The sequence below is a fragment of the Girardinichthys multiradiatus genome, chromosome 7 (genome assembly GCF_021462225.1).
Source record: "Girardinichthys multiradiatus isolate DD_20200921_A chromosome 7, DD_fGirMul_XY1, whole genome shotgun sequence".
NCBI classification, from domain to species: domain Eukaryota; kingdom Metazoa; phylum Chordata; class Actinopteri; order Cyprinodontiformes; family Goodeidae; genus Girardinichthys; species Girardinichthys multiradiatus.
In genome coordinates this window covers 33351999-33368501 of record NC_061800.1, presented here as the reverse complement: position 1 = coordinate 33368501, position 16503 = coordinate 33351999, and the positions used below count along the sequence as shown (strand labels likewise).

The 16503-nt window shown below is 37.7% G+C and overlaps 1 protein-coding gene across 1 annotated transcript in view; it reads left to right on the top strand.

The window, feature by feature from the left end:
* LOC124870865 (microtubule-associated protein 2-like) overlaps window positions 1-16503 on the top strand; it is a gene marked incomplete at its 3' end in the record, with an annotated part of 102563 nt that overhangs the window by 46192 nt on the left and 39868 nt on the right. Inside the window, exon 2 of the mRNA XM_047369691.1 lies at window positions 3484-3622. The remainder of the gene's footprint in view (window positions 1-3483; window positions 3623-16503) is intronic.

The following is a 16503-nucleotide window of genomic DNA, read 5'->3' as shown; positions in this document are numbered from 1 at the left end:
ATGTGTTTTGTGGACCTGGAGAAAGCATTCGACTGTGTCCCTCGTGATGCCCTGTGGGGGGTGCTCCAGGAATATGGAATCGGGGGCCCTTTATTAGGGGCCATCCGGTCTCTGTACAAGCGGAGCAGGAGTTTGGTCCACATTGCCGGCACTAAGTTGGACCTGTTTCCGGTGTATGTTGGACTCTGGCAGGGCTGCCCTTTGTCACTTGTCCTGTTCATAACTTTTATGGACAGGATTTCTAGATGCAGCCAAGGGCCGGAGGGGTTCTGGTTTGGGGACCAGTGGATTTCGTCTCTTCTTTTTGCAGATGACGTGGTCCTGCTGGCCCCCTCTAGCCAAGACCTACAGCATGCACTGGGGCGGTTCGCAGCCGAGTGTGAAGCGGCTGGGATGAAGATCAGCTCCTCCAAGTCCGAGGCCATGGTACTCGACCGGAAAAAGGTGGCTTGTCCTCTTCAGGTTGGAGGGGAGTTCCTGCCTCAAGTGGAGGAGTTCAAGTATCTCAGGGTCTTGTTCACCACATCAGAACACCATTCAAAATATTTTTGTTTCTAGCCCTCCTGATGTGAGCGGTCATGTAATAGTGGGTCAGAGAATAGTTGCTATAAAACAGGGTTTCACTGATATTTTTAAAGAATGATTACAGGGTTTTAATTTTATATTATGTGTTGCATCTTATAGTAGCAGTTAGCATGGCTAGATTTACTTAAACACCTGTTTCACTGTGTATTCCCTTGAGAATGTAGAAGTCTGATTTCTGATAGACTATGGATATTTCCAAATCCAACATGTTTAATGAGATAAAGAGGTTCACAGTTCAAAAGATTAAAAAAGGACAGCTTTTTTCTTCTTTTCAACCTTTTTGTTATCTGGTGAAAGTTCCTCTATATGTCGCTCTGCCACAGCGTTGAATCAGTCAGGGACATGTACTTTGTAGTAGCTCATGCTAGCCAACTTGCTCAAGATTTTCAAGATCCATGAAAGACATAAAGAGCTTTAAAAGATCTTCCAGGGACTATCAAGCTTAAAATGAACAGATTCTGCTCACGTTGATTTGCCTGTGCATTTTTAATTATATAGAATCCATTCATTTTAAGTAAAAATTTATATAATGATTAAATTCTTGATGTGGCTTTACTTGAGTAAACAATTGTTAGTACTTTTAAATGCTTTCTGTGCTGTATAGTGAACCAGGCCAACTGAACTGTTTCTGTTTTGATGCCCATTTTCCCAACAAAACTTTTCTTAATTCTGCAGAACGACTGCAGAGAGGGTGATGGACTATTAATTCACCTGCAAACCATTTTTTATTTTCTCATTTTCATTTACTATCTACTTAATACCACTTTCCCTCACAGACCACGAATAATACGAGTCTCCAAGAATTGCTCAATTTTAGCCTTCTTAGTTGAATCATAAAAAGTCCCTAAATTGGTAACTGATTCTTATTTTATTCTTAATTGTTGCAATTATTGAGCCATCTTCAATTTGTGGCAAATTTTGGTGCCAAACTCCCAAATCCAAAACATCTCAGTTATTTCTTGACAAATTCCTATTTCATTCTTAGGTATCGTAACTGATCATTCCTAATTATTCCATAGGCATTCCTTAGTATGCTTAACTCAAATTGGGGATTTGTGAAGCAAATCCATGATTGTCTTGACCACTCAGGACCATTGTACCCTTAAAGCTGCCCTTAGAAAAAAATGAAAGAATAAGAAATAAGGAGAATAATTAATAAAAACAAAAAATAAAAAAATAAAAACATTTGTAACAATAACCTCAAAAAAATGGGAGCATGTTCTGTTTTAAAAAAACACTCAACCCCGTCCTGGATGATCTTCACTGGGATTTGTTTTTATCATTAAAAATCTATGCAGATGTTTATTACCGAAAATAAATCATAGTTGTATGCATAGCAAATAAATAGAACAATCAATCAGCAATCAAGACTATAATGTTTAGCACCTTACATGCAACTCTGTAAAACATGAAGTGCTTTACAAGACTTAAAACAGACAGCTAATCCCACCAAAAAAATAAAACAGTGAAGATATCTTACAATAAATCGTTGCAAAAAAAAATTATCTTTTTTCTGCTGTCATACCCAATGTTTTCAGGTGTGAAATGGAAGGATTTTCCTCAAGACATTTCTCACTGACTATCTGTCATTCTTTACCCACCAGGTGGACATTTGAAGCATAGGGGTTTGACAAGAGATAGTTTAAAGCAATTTCCATCATCTGCTGTGAGGAAATTTGATCTTGTGACTCCGATGAACATTATATATAGGCAGGAAGTTGCTTTTCGTTATTTTAATAATATTTTGTGCCACAATCACTGGAAACTGGATGTAATTTAAGTCTTCAGAAAACAGAGATGGGACTAGTTTGAGACACAGACTCAAGTCGCACTTAAGTTGCAACAACACAGGCTTCAGACACGACATAGACTTGTGCCCAAAAGACTTGTGACTCGACTTACACGCAGAGTCTGAGACTCAGGTGTTATTGTCAATCTTTATTTCATGAACTTAGAGGTTTTAGTAAGCATGTATAGAAGCTACAGACCACAGATCTAACAGGTGATCTGTTGCTGCACACATTTTACTGTGAAAGAACGGATTTAAATATTCACAGGCATTCACGGACTGCAGGCTGTTAATAGCTCATAGCAATCTGTTCATGTTAGTTGTTCCTTCATAGTTATGACAACACAGATGTCTCCCCAAATAATCTCTGTAATGAATGACTTTTGGTCATTTCAGAACAAAAGAAACTTACCATTGTCATTCTCATGCTCTTAATGGTGTCAAGATACAATGTCAGTGGCAGAAAGTGTCAAAATAAAAACACTTCTAGTTCTGCTCCTTCAGACGTTTGACTTTCTCTCCTACTTAATCACTACACAGTGCCTCGGTCATTATGCTGTAATGTATAGAGTACATTTCAACGCCTTTACTATTTAGATTTGACAGCAAAGGTTTTAAATACAGATTTAAACCATGGTTTCCATTTGCTATTAAAATTTTGTAGAGGACTGGACAATATGTACACAGAGATTAACAAATATAAACAAAGTCACTGCAAATAAAATAAAAAGCACTTTCTTTGATACATTCAGAACTTCAACATCAGCAGATTTTAATCTCTGGTTGTTGATATTTCTAATGGGATAAATATTACCAATTTTATCAATTTTCCAAATAATATAAATCACATTATAAGAGTTTTTTGCATGCAAAATTAAATGTTAAAATACAAGATAATTACTGATAAATATTAAAATATTAAATAGTTAAATGCTCATGTGTTAAAATACCCCTAATGACAAACAGTGCAGGATTTTAATTAAACACACAGCAGGGCATTGCAGCCTAGATGGCATGCGCTTTATGAGAAAAAGTCAATTTCACTCATTGGTGACATGACTTAGAGAAAGATATTATCTTTCTGATTCTATTTTCTCTTTTTTTAACAGGTACAGCTGGGAGTAATTATCATTTGGCTTTTATTCTTCTTCTGAGAACCTCAACTACAACGTTGTGACATTTTGGGGTGACTTTGATTCTTTGGATCTATCTTGACTCATCCTCCAAAGTCCCTAACCACCTAAAGAGGTAAGGACACGGCCACATGTGGATGCATAGCCAAATCTACTGACTTCTTTACGGTCACACTGAATGAGTGAACTTTTTCGCCAAAAATTATCAATTTACATTAATCGCTGTCAATACTATGACATGAGAGAAATCCTTTACTTCTCATCTTACTGCCAGCAAAGTGGAATTTGTGCAACAGAATTAGAAAGTCAACACCAGCTAAAAGCATTTTACAGCATCAAACTAATCCTGCCCAGACTCACATTTATCTGTCCTAAAGCTCTGAGATGTGATGAATGTCTGTCAGAGAAGGAAAAAGTATCATTTAAAGTGAGAAAAAGAGAAGCAGAGACAGAAAGAATGGCTGCTACCTCCACAGATGAAATGGCTGTGTGGGTGGATCTACATGTGAGTGCAGGCTGCTGGGAGCTATGAGTGGGAAGCGGGTACTGAGTGGGAAGAGGAGAGCTGCTTTAGTGAGACAATCAACACCAACATCCACTGAAAGGCAGTCACGCTCTCATGGCTTCTGTGTTTTGTGAACCTGTAGAATGACAGTCCCAGGTATTCAGGTTGGATTTGTCTCTTAAAGACTGGCAGCTGAATGATTGTCAGTAACTGGGGTTTCTTTCTATTATTCACACAATACAAAATGATGACTCAGATAGTTACAAGGTTTCATTAAAAGCAGATCTTTTTATGGTCAAGTCAAAAGGTAAAACAAATAGTTTAAACAGTCGGGTTTGTGCCAATAAAGGAGTCTTATCTATTTTCAAAGAAAAAATGAAATGAAGTCTTCAAGGATATTCCAACTGGCACTGTCACATTACAACCAAAAGGTTTAATGTGTTTATTATGATTTTGTGTGATAGATCAACACAAAGCATATTAGAAATGTGAAGTGGAATTAAAATGATGCATGATTAATTTTTTTTTTTACAAATGACAATCTGTAAATTGTGGCACGTATTTGTATTCAGCCTCCCTTTATCAACACTTTGTAGAGCCACCTCTCACTGCAGTTAGGGCTGCAGATATTTTGGGGTATTTCTCTACCAGCTTTGCACATCTATGGACTGACATTTTTGTCCATTCTTGAATGTTGAAAAACTTGAGCTTGGTCTGATTGGATAAACTCTTTACACAGAACCCCAAGTCCTTTATAAATTCTTAAAGATTTTCTCCCAGAACTGATCCATCTATTATTTCAGGAAATCTAACTGATTTATTTGTCCCAGCTGAAAAAATTGTCAACCACATGATGCTGCAACCAGTGTTGTTTCCATCCCAATGTTTCACCATTGAGTTTAGTATGATATACAGGTCCTTCTCAAAAAATTAGCATATTGTGATAAAGTTCATTATTTTCTATAATGTAATGATGAAAATTTAACATTCATATATTTTAGATTCAATGCACACTAACTGAAATATTTCAGGTCTTTTATTGTCTTAATACAGATGATTGTGGCATACGGCTCATGAAAACCCAAAATTCCTATCTCACAAAATTAGCATATTTCATCCGACCAATAAAAGAAAAGTGTTTTTAATACAAAAAACGTCAACCTTCAAATAATCATGTACAGTTATGCACTCAATACTTGGTCGGGAATCCTTTTGCAGAAATGACTGCTTATATGCGGCGTGGCATGGAGGCAATCAGCCTGTGGCACTGAGGTCTTATGGAGGCCCAGGATGCTTCGATAGCGGCCTTTAGCTCATCCAGAGTGTTGGGTCTTGAGTCTCTCAACGTTCTCTTCACAATATCCCACAGATTCTCTATGGGGTTCAGGTCAGGAGAGTTGGCAGGCCAATTGAGCACAGTGATACCATGGTCAGTAAACCATTTACCAGTGGTTTTGGCACTGTGAGCAGGTGCCAGGTCATGCTGAAAAATGAAATCTTCATCTCCATAAAGCTTTTCAGCAGATGGAAGCATGAAGTGCTCCAAAATCTCCTGATAGCTAACTGCATTGACCCTGCCCTTGATAAAACACAGTGGACCAACACCAGCAGCTGACACGGCACCCCAGACCATCACTGACTGTGGGTACTTGATACTGGACTTCTGGCATTTTGGCATTTCCTTCTCCCCAGTCTTCCTCCAGACTCTGGCACCTTGATTTCCGAATGACATGCAGAATTTGCTTTCATCCGAAAAAAGTACTTTGGACCACTGAGCAACAGTCCAGTGCTGCTTCTCTGTAGCCCAGGACTGGGGAATGCGGCACCTGCAGCCCATTTCCTGCACACGCCTGTGCACGGTGGCTCTGGATGTTTCTACTCCAGACTCAGTCCACTGCTTCCGCAGATCCCCCAAGGTCTGGAATCGGCCCTTCTCCACAATCTTCCTCAGGGTCCGGTCACCTCTTCTCGTTGTGCAGCGTTTTCTGCCACACTTTTTCCTTCCCACAGACTTCCCACTGAGGTGCCTTGATACAGCACTCTGGGAACAGCCTATTCGTTCAGAAATGTCTTTCTGAGTCTTACCCTCTTGCTTGAGGGTGTCAATAGTGGCCTTCTGGACAGCAGTCAGGTCGGCAGTTTTACCCATGATTTGGGTTTTGAGTGATGAACCAGGCTGGGAGTTTTAAAGGCCTCAGGAATCTTTTGCAGGTGTTTAGAGTTAACTCGTTGATTCAGATGATTAGGTTCATAGCTCGTTTAGAGACCCTTTTAATGATATGCTAATTTTGTGAGATAGGAATTTTGGGTTTTCATGAGCTGTATGCCAAAATCATCCGTATTAAGACAATAAAAGACCTGAAATATTTCAGTTAGTGTGCAATGAATCTAAAATATATGAATGTTAAATTTTCATCATTACATTATGGAAAATAATGAACTTTATCACAATATGCTAATTTTTTGAGAAGGACCTGTACAGTGTAAGTTTATCAACACATATTGGATTTTGTAAGTAAGTTATAAAATAACATTTTGGTCACTTCTGACCAGAGCACCTTGCCCCACATGCTTGCTATGTCTTTTACATAGCTTTTGACAAACTGCAAATGTGACTTCTTTTATAAATTGCTTTGTTCTTTCCACAAAACATGGGATATTGATAATTTTGCAAGACAATGTACATTTCTTACGACTGCCAAAGCATTTGAATTAGTATTTGGTATTTGTCAAGTTTGTACCAAATGGTAAAATTATGTTAGCTGGATTTAAAAAGTCAAGTATGATTAGGAAAATGCTGTTTGTCTTATTTTTAGTCTAATAAGATATGAAAGAATTAAGCAAGGAAACAACTTGAATCCATACTATGTTTTGCAGACATCAAACACACATGAATATCTTTCTCTTTAGCACTGAAGGACCCTATAAATATAAGGAGTGGTCTATACGTCATAACGTCAGGCATTAGAACAAAGGATTCTGTTTTTCTAATTTAAAAATGATCTTTGCAGAGAACAGCCTATTCTCAGGCTGTCTGTGAGAACTGAAGTCTGTAGACATGCACAAAATTTGGTGAGAAGTGTTTTCATGTTGATTCTATCATGCAACGAAAACTGCAATAGAACATAAATGTGAATGAGAAATAGTAGTTAAGGTGTTTGTGACCCCAGGCTGCAAGGCAGCGGTGCTAACATAGCACAACTGTGCTGTGTTAAAATGATTTGGTAAATTGAAACGAAAAATGGTATCACTGGATCAATGCTGCTCAGAGATGCTGTTTAATACTGCTTTTCAGCTTTTACCACTTTATGCCAAAATTCATTTATTTCTTGGATGTAAACTTGCTGATGTAGCATTTGCATTTCACCTGCCACTACAGTAAAAGCTGGTCTCACAAGGTTATCTTTAACACCACTGCAAAGCTGACAGTGAATAGAAACATCTTAAAAGGCTTCGTTTTGTTTATTCCAAATTCTTCTATTAGTCTTCTGTAAAACATAAGTACGACATATAAAATTAGAACATTTACTATTTTCAAAAAATCCAGAGAATGGTTAAAAAAAAGAAAAAATCATGAACTCTTAAAGGTAAGATTATAGTTAATTATATGTCCTTATTTCATTCATAAAAAAGCTGAAGTATGAACAATTATTATTCTCTGTAAAACGTATTTGCTAAAACCTTAGTTCTGATAAAATAACTAATACTGCATATTACCCCAAATATACCATTCTTGTGTTGAACATGGTGGTGGCAGCATCATGCTGTGGGGATGCCTATCTTTGGCAGGGAGAGAGAAGCCGGTCAGAGTTGATGAAAAGATAGATTCATTCAGCTTTGCAGAGACCTGGTAACGACGCATTTATTCAACTGAGGTATGTTGGAAAAGGGATGTATCATAATGTTGCAGGATCATAGCTCTTGAGTACTGAACTTGAGTTCCCTTGGTCTATTACATAAAATCACATAGGTTTGTGCTTGTTACATGACAAAATGTGAAAATGTCAAGGAATATAAATACTTTTCCAAGGCATTATAACGTGGAATATGAATTATTTTTCCTTATAGATATTAAGTGCCCATATACAGTAACAAACCTTAAACTGCATTGTTCAATGGTTAGGATTAATTGGAATGTATGTACCTGACTTTTGTGAAGTGCCTTGAGACAACATGTGTTGTGAATTGGTGCTATATAAATAAACTGAATTGAATTGAATTATAAAATGCACATGTTTGAAGAGTACATGAGCACATCACAGTTACACTCCACAACACAAGAACTTGTGTCCCTTGTGTCTCAGGCTCCTGCACGATATAGCCCTCAGAGGAGAGCCCTGCAATGCAGCATCTGTGTGATGTGCATGCGCGTGCACACAGGCACACACACACAAACACACACGGATTCAGCAAGATGGTGGCATGTAAAGTGCTCAGCTCGTAGGAGGGAGATGAGGCAACGGAGAGCGCGGTTATGAAAGTGCTGAAACCTGATGAAAGGTGGAGGAGTGAGTAGGTGGAACAAGGGTGGTAGGAGGAGGAGGCAGGTGAGGATGAGGAAGAAATAACAGGTGGGAAGAAGATCTCTAAGTGCTAAGGAAGAGAAAGAAGCAAATAAGATGACAAATGGATTGGCTCAGTCGTTACATTGTCTGAAAAGTCGTCTAGCAAAATAATTTTGTGGCTGACAGTTTATCAACTCACTTCATCACTTGATGATGGACACTCTTTTTGTGTCATTGCTGCGCAGACATGGCAAAAAATTGTTTAAAAATCCCTGAAAATAAACAGCCAGAAAATTTAGTTGCATGATAATCTTCAAGGAACCTTTGATATAGCTGGATGATGTCACCATTACATTTAGCCTTGCTAATTGCTATTATTATATTGAAGAGATGTTATAAAAGAACATCATGTAATTAGTCTACTGGTAATTTGTTGGTCGAAGGTAATTTATATGGCAGTTACAATACAAACTACATCTCTTACAGTAACCTTGTTTCAACCACAATCTGAGGGATTTCACAGTTTAAGATTATTTATGATCAGTTTACTTTTAGCCTTAAGTTTGGAAAGTAAAGAGGATTATTAACTTTAATTATTTCTTCATAGTGATGACAAAGAGGAAGACTTTTCATTTTAGCACTTTAAAAACATGCATTTCTACTTCACTGTGATTTTCTGAAAGGTGGCTGATGCAAACTAAATCAAAAATTTAAACTTTTTCAGATTCTCCCTCTAAATGCACAGCCCACTTCTATTTTATGGCAACGAGCTTTTCTGAGAAAATGATGAAAAACATGATGCACTTTTAATGGTGTGTGTCCAATGTGTCTTCTTTTGACAGTAGCACTGTTGTTTTTGCATGGATTGTGCCTCAGTGGGTAAAATGTATTCACAGCCTTCCTATGTACTGAAGCCCGGTAGCTTGATAATATTGTGGCAGCCAACAATATAAACCTTTAACTTTTAAGGAATGTGAGGTAATGAAATTTCATCATATTTCCACAGAATTCATCATATATGTTAATAATTAAATTCAAAAACTGAAACATATACACATTCATTACACACAGAGTTTTATCCCATACATTTTGATGGCTGTAACGAATAGCCAATAAAAACTCAAAATGCAGTTTCTGATTAAAATTTGAATATTACTTACTCTTTTTTTTATATAAAGAATGGCTACTAAAAAGTATGTCCATGAACTGAACTGTGTATGTACTTAATATCTGGATTAATTGAGATGCACCTGTAAATCACATACAGTGCCTTGCGAAAGTACTCGGCCCCCTTGAACTTTTCAACCTCTTGCCAAATTTCAGGCTTCAAACATAAAGATATAAAATTAAATTTTTTTGTGAAGAATCAACAACAAGTGGGACACAATCATGAAGTGGAATGAAATTTATTGGACGTGTCAAACTTTTTTAACAAATAAAAAACTGAAAAGTGGGACGTGCAATATTATTTGGCCCTTTTACTTTCAATGCACCAAATTCACTCCAGAAGGTCAGTGAGGATCTCTGAATGATCCAATATTGTCCCAAATGACTGATGATGATAAATAGAATCCACCTGTGTGTAATCAAGTCTCCGTATTAATGCACCTGCTCTGTGATAGTCTCAGGGTTCTGTTCAAAGTGCAGAGAGCATCATGAAGACCAAGGAACACACCAGGCAGGTCTGAGATACTGTTGTGGAGAAGTTTAAAGCCGGATTTGGATACAAAAAGATTTCCCAAGCTTTAAACATCCCAAGGAGCACTGTGCAAGCAATCATATTGAAATGGAAGGAGTATCAGACCACTACAAATCTACCAAAACCCGGCCGTCCCTCTAAACTTTCATCTTGAACAAGGAGAAGACTGATCAGAGATGCAGCCAAGAGGCCCATGATCACTCTGGATGAACAGCAGAGATCTACAGCTGAGGTGGGAGAGTCTGTCCATAAGACAACAATCAGTCGTACACTGCACAAATCTGGCCTTTATGGAAGTGGCAAGAAGAACGCCATTTCTCAAAAATATCCATAAAAAGTCTCGTTTAAAGTTTGCCACAAGCCACCTGGGAGACACACCAAACATGTGGAAGAAGGTGCTCTGGTCAGATGAAACTAAAATCGAACTGTTTGGCCACAATGAAAAACGATATGTTTGGCGTAAAAGCAACACAGCTCATCACCCTGAACACACCATCCCCACTGTCAAACATGGTGGTGGCAGCATCATGGTTTGGGCCTGCTTTTTGTCAGCAGGGACAGGGAAGATGGTCAAAATTGATGGGAAGATGGATGGGGCCAAATACAGGACCATTCTGGAAGAAAACCTATTGGAGTCTGCAAGAGACCTGAGACTGGGACGGAGATTTATCTTCCAACAAGACAATGATCCAAAACATGAAGCCAAATCTATAATGGAATGGTTCACAAATAAACGTATCCAGGTGTTGCAATGGCCAAGTCAAAGTCCAGAGCTGAATCCAATCGAGAATCTGTGGAAAGAGCTGAAGACTGCTGTTCACGAACGCTCTCCATCCAACCTCACTGAGCTCCAGCTGTTTTACAAAGAAGAATGGGCAATAATTTCAGTCTCTCGATGTGCAAAACTGATAGAGACATATCCCAAGTGACTTGCAGCTGTAATTGCAGCAAAGGGTGGCGCTACAAAGTATTAAGGCAAGGGGGCTGAATAATATTACACGCCCCACTTTTCAGTTTTTTGTTTGTTAAAAATGTTTGACACATCCAATAAATTTTATTCCACTTCACGAATGTGTCCCACTTGTTGTTGATTCTTCACAAAAAATTTGAATTTTATATCTTTATGTTTGAAGCCTGAAATGTGGCAAGAGGTTGACCAGTTCAAGGGGGCCGAGTACTTTCGCAAGGCACTGTACAGTGCCACCAGCAAGTATTCACATACCTTTTCTTTTTCCACATTTTGTTATGACAAAAATCATTCTAAAATCCATTAGTATGGTTTTCTTTCAAACAGAAATGACATAACATAGCCCATAATAACAAGGCGAAAACACATTTTTGTATATGTGAAGAAATGTAAAGATTTAAAAACAATAGGCTCATAATTATTCATGCCCATGGCTTAATATTTTCTTGATCTTTCTTTTCTTGACCTTTGGCAGCCTCATGTTTTGTAGGGTATGTCTCTAAATGCTTGGCAAGCCTGTTTTATTTAATTTTTTTCTCACTTTTTTCATTCTTCTGAGTAGAACCTTTGAAACTCAGTCTTTCCAGAGATGTTCTTTGGCTTCATGTCCAGGCTCTGGCTGTGCCATTCACAGTTCAACTCCTGAAGCCCATCCTTCGTTATCATGCCACTATGGGGCTATTTTTCTTAAACATTCTCTCTGTCGTCTCAATAATCGCCCGGTTCCTGTCTCTAAAAACATTCCCACAGCATCATGCTGCAACCACTATGCTGGACAGTAGGAATGGTTGTTAGCCTGGTGATGAGCATTGCCAGCTTTTCTCCAGACTAGATGTTTAAAGTTCAACACCTAATTGTTGATGTTTGATTTTGTCTGGTCAGAGAATTTCGTTTTCTTGGTGTGATATTTTCCAAGATGCTTTTAGGCTAAAGTCAATCAAGCTTACCATATGACTACTCTACTTTAAGGATTTAATTGGTGTAGTGCAATTGGTGCAGTGCACCCTATCTTCACAATGTTATATTATGCTGGGGTTTAGCAGGCCCACCGTGTGAGCAGGAATGTAAGAGACGCATGGTGAATTTGAATATTTAATGATTGAACAGATAAATATACACAGAGATGTAGGACACAAAACATGTAAATACCAAGGAGCAGGCAGGCATAAAGGGAGGCGACAGGGAGCAGGGCAGAGACACACACCAGGAGGCAGAGTAACAGACATGGAGCAGGTTAACCAACAGTCATGGACAGGCTGGGTATGACAAACAGTAGGATCCAGAGCGTTTAAATTCAGAGGCAGGGTGGAGAAATGACCAGTGGACTAGAAGAGCTAATCAGATGAAATGTGGAGCAGCTTGTGGCAGGGAAGATGCAGAGCAGCCGAAGGAGGGAGGTTAATCAACACAGAGAAGTAACAGAAATCTAAACACAAGAATGAAGGAAATAGGTCCCTGAAGAAACTCAAACGCCTAACACTGGCAAATCATAACTCACAAGGGAACAATGGAGCTGTGACTTAGTGATCATAGGTTTCATGGTCACCTGTCTGACCTAGGCCCTTCTCTGATTAATCAGTTTGTTTAAGTGGCCATATCTATGGAGGTTCTGGTGGTTCCAAACGTTTCGCATTTTCACTTATTGGAAACCACAGTGCCTGTCAGGACGATCAATGCTGCTAAGGTTGGTATACATCCCTATGCAGATTTGCTTTGACACAATCTAGTCTCAAAGGTCTGTTACAATTCCTTTGAAGATTGCTTCAATAAGGTATCTCAAGGAAGTGGAGGAGTGGAGAAGTGGAAGTGGAAATCTGATTCCCTTGAGTCAAATGGCAAAGTATATCAGTGGTTATATATAATATATATATATAACCACCATATATATATATATATATGTATATATACACATATATATATATATATATATATATATATATATATAATTATGTTTACAATTTTTATAAATTTAGAAAAATGTTATAAATATATTTTCACTTTCTAATTATGTGCATTTTTTGGGAGATTTTTTGAATAGAAAACTATACTCAAATCAGTTTAGAATAAGTCTGTAATGTTACCAAATGTGGAAAAATTGAAGGAATGTCAATAGAATCTGTCAGCATGGGGTTTTTAGATCTTTTTTATATGTATTGTTTTTGTAGTTGTTCCTTTTGAAACATGTTTTTAAAGAGTTACTCATATACTATAAGAGTCCTTTTAGGTTATTTTCTGTGCAGTGAATTGTAAAAGGTATAGTTCCACTCTGGACTCCACCCCTCGCCTCTCCCCTGTAGTGATTTTTTTCTGTATATCCAAGTGACGTTATTCCTAGAAGAGGGACTTTTTTGTTTAGTCTGATATTTTAAAATGACACATACTCAGTTAATTTTTTAATAATGGCAGCTTTCTCTGCAATTACTGCCACTTCTGGTAATAAAAGGGTGTAAAAAGCCTTATAGTCAAAACACCTTTTATTTCAGAAACTTTCATCTCACACCGACACATTTAGAGCCATGGAACTTGTACTGTGAATATTTGTGTTATAGTTTTTCTAAAGAAAAATCACTGGTGCCACACTTATTGGCATCCCTAACAATTTGCATAAAATAAGTAGAACTAAGGCATTTTGTATTTTTAATATTTTTTAGTAAGTAGGGAGTTTTAATAATATTTTTGTAATTCATGAGCTTCTGTTTCACTGTGATGCATATATGACATGACATAGAGATCAATTACACATATTCACTCTTCAAAATGGTAGAGACAGGAAGACATGCAGTATTGCAGTGTTCAATTACTTTGAAGTCAGAGCTCACCTCTGGTAATAATGTTACCCCTGAGATGAGCATGTTCTAGTAGCAAGATGGAAAAGCATTGACCTTTGCTGATTGTTGTGGTGCTAACTACTAGCAACACAAGTCAATAAGGTGTTATTCAGTATTTTAAGCATTCACCTCTAAAATAACATATTTACATATAGATGATGAAATACAAACGTTCAGAATTTGAAATACACAGCATCTTTAACTATGTTTTATATGCATTGCCCCTATATTGGATATTGGCTTTGAAATGCTCAGAGACGCATGACTTTGCAAATAGGAATTTCAACTTGAGATAGCCTTCTTATTTTATTTCCAACTGGAAACTTTACAAATCTGACTTCAGAGTAGAAGCCACTATCTGGCAGATGTGTATTGATCTTCAGAAGTCAAACAAGATGGCTTCTCATCTAAACTTGGCCATATCAACTTATCTACATGTCTACTAACAAAAACAACTGAACAAAAACAAGGCTGGTTGAGGTCCCGACTTTATTTGGTGAGAGATGGGGAGAGAGTGCTAACAAAGCACATTGTAGAGAACCTCGCCAAGTTTGGCATCTTGAAAACAAAAGGTAGTTGTTTCAGTTTCTCTATCACTTTACAGGTCCTTCTCAAAATATTAGCATATTGTGATAAAGTTCATTATTTTCCATAATGTCATGATGAAAATTTAACATTCATATATTTTAGATTCATTGCACACTAACTGAAATATTTCAGGTCTTTTATTGTCTTACTACGGATGATTTTGGCATACAGCTAATGAAAACCCAAAATTCCTATCTCACAAAATTAGCATATTTTATCCGACCAATAAAAGAAAAGTGTTTTTAATACAAAAAACGTCAACCTTCAAATAATCATGTACAGTTATGCACTCAATACTTGGTCGGGAAACCTTTTGCAGAAATGACTGCTTCAATGTGGCGTGGCATGGAGGCAATCAGTCTGTGGCACTGCTGAGGTCTTATGGAGGCCCAGGATGCTTTGATAGCGGCCTTTAGCTCATCCAGAGTGTTGGGTCTTGAGTCTCTCAATGTTCTCTTCACAATATCCCACAGATTCTCTATGGGGTTCAGATCAGGAGAGTTGGCAGGCCAATTGAGCACAGTGATACCATGGTTTTGGCACTGTGAGCAGGTGCCAGGTCGTGATGAAAAATGAAATCTTCATCTCCATAAAGCTTTTCAGCAGATGGAAGCATGAAGTGCTCCAAAATCTCCTGATAGCTTGCTGCATTGATCCTGACCTTGATAAAACACAGTGGACCAATACCAGCAGCTGACACGGCGCCCCAGACCATCACTGACTGTGGGTACTTGACACTGGACTTCTGGCATTTTGGCATTTCCTTCTCCCCAGTCTTCCTCCAGACTCTGGCATCTTGATTTCCGAATGACAGACTTCCCACTGAGGTGCCTTGATACAGCACTCTGGGAACAGCCTATTCGTTCAGAAATTTCTTTCTGTGTCTTACCCTCTTGCTTGAGGGTGTCAATAGTGGCCTTCTGGACAGCAGTCAGGTCGGCAGTCTTACCCATGATTGGGGTTTTGAGTGATGAACCAGGCTGGGAGTTTTAAAGGCCTCAGGAATGTTTTGCAGGTGTTTAGAGTTAACTCGTTGATTCAGATGATTAGGTTCATAGCTTGTTTAGAGACCCTTTTAATGATATGCTAATTTTGTGAGATAGGAATTTTGGGTTTTCATGAGCTGTATGCCAAAATCATCCGTATTAAGACAATAAAAGACCTGAAATATTTCAGTTAGTGTGCAATGAATCTAAAATATATGAATGTTAAATTTTCATCATGACATTATGGAAAATAATGAACTTTATCACAATATGCTAATATTTTTGAGAAGGACCTGTATGTGCCTATACTGCAAATTCTAAAAGAAGATATTGAATTAATTGCTTTAGTTGATATTTACTTCATATACATGAATACTTGTAATAAAACACAAAAAAGTTAAACCTAACTCTGCTCATTAGTTCATAAATCATCACATTTCTTCCGAAGCACAGCACAGACAGAACACCTATTAGCATCAAACAACCCCTTTGGCTAGGTGGCTCAGGCTTTTTGCCAGTTACAACTGACCCACTCGCTATCGTGATGCAGAATTTAAATCCGTCACGTTACAAACTCACACTGCCTCAATCACATGGAGACTGTATATTCTGAATCTTGACTTTGTTTTACTTTTTCTTCCATGGTTTACATGAGTGTACCTCATTTTTTCTCATGTCTCCATCTCAATATTTGAAATTGTATTTTCTTTATATTACATATGCATAAAAAAATAGAATACAGTTGAAATGTGAATATCTTTCAGTAATTCTTTTCAACAAATGCAACTCAGACAAAGTGATAGACAAAAAACTGATTTTTATTACAGAAACTATACAAATATAATATCTTATCAGGGAGTCTTTTGTATGATCACTAAATCAGTGCATCGTAGCATAGAGACAATCGGCCTATGGCTC